General features: G+C 42.5%; 1 pseudogene; it reads left to right on the plus strand.

Annotated features, from left to right (window-relative positions):
* Positions 1 to 1,390: 1,390 nt before the first annotated feature.
* On the plus strand, positions 1,391 to 1,968 carry LOC102896109 (annotated as a pseudogene).
* The last annotated feature ends 1,350 nt before the right edge of the window (positions 1,969 to 3,318 follow it).

Genomic DNA, 3,318 nt, shown 5'->3' on the forward strand with positions numbered 1-3,318 from the left:
AAAGAAAGATAAACACTCTATGATTTCACTTATATGTGGAATCTAAGGAATAAAAAGAACAAAGTAATCAAAACAGACTTGCAAATATAGTGGACAATTTGGTGTCAGACAGAGGGGAGTGGGATTTGGGGGGCTGGGAAAATGGGATGAAGAGTTAAAGAAATACAAATTAGTAGCTGATGGATGGTCATGGGGATGGGGAGCATGGCATAGGAAATGCAGTTAGCATTAATACATTGGCTAGGTGGAGGGTCAGAGGAGGAAGGGAGCAATTGAAGGGATTGTTTTATGAACTATCTAGATGTCTAACCAATGCACTGTATACTTGAAACTAATTAAAATAAATAAATTTTAAAAAATAAAATAAATAAATTAAATTAAATTTTAAAAAAGGAAATGAGCCTGCAGCTCATTTGGAAATCCAATGGAGTAAACAATTGCCGGGCATTGCTTTAGCAGCTTTAAAGGCTATTTGGGGGTTTTCTGGAAATAATAGCTTCCACATAGAACACTCTAGGCTTGGTGCTAAGCTTTACTTTGCGTGAATTTTCTCAGTCTTCAAAAGCATCCAATGAGGGTGAAGTATATTTTTCCCGGTGAATCAAGGCCTATAGAGGTTGAATAACTTGCCTGAAACCTTGTTAGCAAGTGGCAGAGCCAGAACAAAAAGCAAGATCTGTCTGATTCCAAAGCCCACACTCTAGACTGAACCCCAGGATGATTGTGCCTTTAGGGATGGGAAATGGAAAAGCCCATAAATATGTGCAGTCAGATTATTAACGTGATTTAATGAGCTGCTAGTATGAGCCAGGATTGTACCCAGGACCATCTGACATGGCCGTACGTGATACAACACATGAGGAAGATGCCTGACTCTCCTCTAGCCAACTTGGGACGCCTGACAAGATAACGGAAGCTTTCAGTGTTGGATTTGAAAACAAAAAGGAAAAACCTGTGGGGCACCAGTTTCTTTGGGTCATCTGGCAGAATCTTTACCCCTGGAGGCTTCTCAAACTAGCTTACGTACAAAAGAGAATTTATGGGTTATGGTACCTAGCAGCCAGAGATGGTGTAGCTTTGGGCATAGTGGGAGTCATTTTCATCAGGTTCTTTTTAGGTGGCAGCTATGTGGCCACCAACAGGGTTACGTTTCCCCTGCTTAGAAACCTCTCTTGCCACCCCCGCCAGGTGTCTGACACGGAAGTTGCTGGATCAGGCTTCCAAGGAAACCTACTCCAAGCCAGAGCAGGAAGCCAAGGCAAATGGAGGCAGGGACACCAGGGCTCGAATAAGAGTTGCTGCCAAAGCCGGGGCCTGTCTCTGATGATCAACGAGGGCAAACAGGCAGTTCATCATAGGTGGCTTTTTTTCAAGTATATTTTCTAGTCTGTTTGGAACCCAGGAAATGAGTATTTTAATTTTGAGATTAAATGGAGCAGGAAAAACTACAATTTTGTACAAATTACAGGTTGGAGAAATTGTTACTACTATTCCTAATTCTTTTCGATGAAAATAATAGTATCCTGCCCGAGCTGTGTGGGGCCAGAGCTCCACCTAAGAAGGATGGCAGCCACTGGATTTAATGTTGAGATGGTAACATACAAGAACCATAAATTCCAAGTCTGGGATTTGGGAGGACAGACAAGTATCAGGCCATATTGGAGATGTTATTATTCAAACACAGATGCAGTCATTTATGCAGTAGACAGTTGTGACTGAGACCAAACTGGCATTTCTAAATCAGAGTTAGTTGCCATGTTGGAAGAAGAACTGAGAAGAGTCATTTTAGTGGTGTTTGCAAATAAGCAGGACATGGAACAGGCCTTGACTCCCTCAGAGATGGCAAATTCATTTGGGTTACCTGTCTAGAACCAAAAGTGGCAAATATTCAAAACCTCAGCAACCAAAGGCATTGGCCTTGAGAGGGCCATGGAATGGTTAGTTGAAACGTTAAAGAGCAGACAGTAATTCAGTTGCTTCTGGTCCTCCAAAAGGAAGACCACATCACACATCATTTTCAAAACAGGTAAGTGTTCTTCACACTATTAAATATTAGAACTGTGTAGGATTGTTGGCAAATACGGAACTGATTGCAACATTTGTAATAAATATAAAAAGTAAATATTTGTTTGGAAAGGTAGGTCATCATGATTGAACCAACTGAATGTCTGGTCTTTGTAATGTAAAATATTCCTTCCTTGCTTTCTTGAGTTAAAATATATGTTCCATATTCTATTTGTGTGAAATTCTTATTCAAATACAGTCAAATTGAAGAATGTACTCTTATTGAGGAAAAAAGAAAAAGAAAAGAAAACACTCAAAGAGAGTTCTAGCAAAAACCCCAAGTCAGACTCTTATTGTCCTAAGTTGGCCCATTCTAGAACCGATCCATTAGACTTTGCTGGGCCAAGCCTGAGTTTCACATCATTCCTGGAGAAAGGCTGGAAGCCAGCCCAGTCAAACTCCCACGCTGGAGAGCAGGAGAGTGGTAGATTCCCAAAGGAAAACAGAGCTATCGTTATCAGAGATGGTCGGCTCAGCAAGCAGAACAACAAATGTCCACTCTGACTTCTCTCTGACTCAGATATTCAGGGCAGACCCACCCAGTCCACAAGCATCTACTGAAAACATTGTGTATGCCTTGTCAGGTTCTCCCTCTGGTACTGACCTTCACGAACTCAGAGACACGGGCCTGCTTCCCACTCTTGGAGCCTCCCTCTTTGTCCTCTTTCAACCAATATATCTCAAGGTCTGGAACCTAAAATCTGCACAAGGCATGGGCTTCTTTCTGCTTTAATGGTGACCCTATTTCAGATTTATACAATTCTGTCCTCCATACACAGAAACTGTTATGTCCTGGAATCTAGGTCTATAATTTGATATGTACCACCTAGGAACAAGAAGGGCATATGGAATTAAAAATATCCCCAAGCACATAGGCTATATGGTCACTGTGGCCACTGTCCTCTTCCCAGCAGCATGTGGACGAGACTGGGATGAGGCAGCTCCTTACCCTCTCGCCAGATGCCCTTACAGAATCACGACTTGTCCCAGGTCTCAAAAGACCTGAGGGGTTTCTCCAAAAGCTATTGTTGGCTACATTTAACTGAACAATTTAACACAGAACAGCTGAGACCAAGTCAACTACCACAACACCCAAGATATGTGATCAGGCCCCCAACTCCTAGGTCTTCTCTAGCCCACCACTGCCCAGCCTCTGGGGCAAAGGAAACCCAAACAGGATAAGGCAGACCCTCACTCTCAGGGAGAAATGAGTGTGTGAGATGTTTCACATATAGCAGCACCCACTGCAGCAAA

The sequence above is a fragment of the Pteropus alecto genome, unplaced genomic scaffold, assembly GCF_000325575.1.
Source record: "Pteropus alecto unplaced genomic scaffold, ASM32557v1 scaffold155, whole genome shotgun sequence".
Taxonomy (NCBI): Eukaryota; Metazoa; Chordata; class Mammalia; order Chiroptera; family Pteropodidae; genus Pteropus; species Pteropus alecto.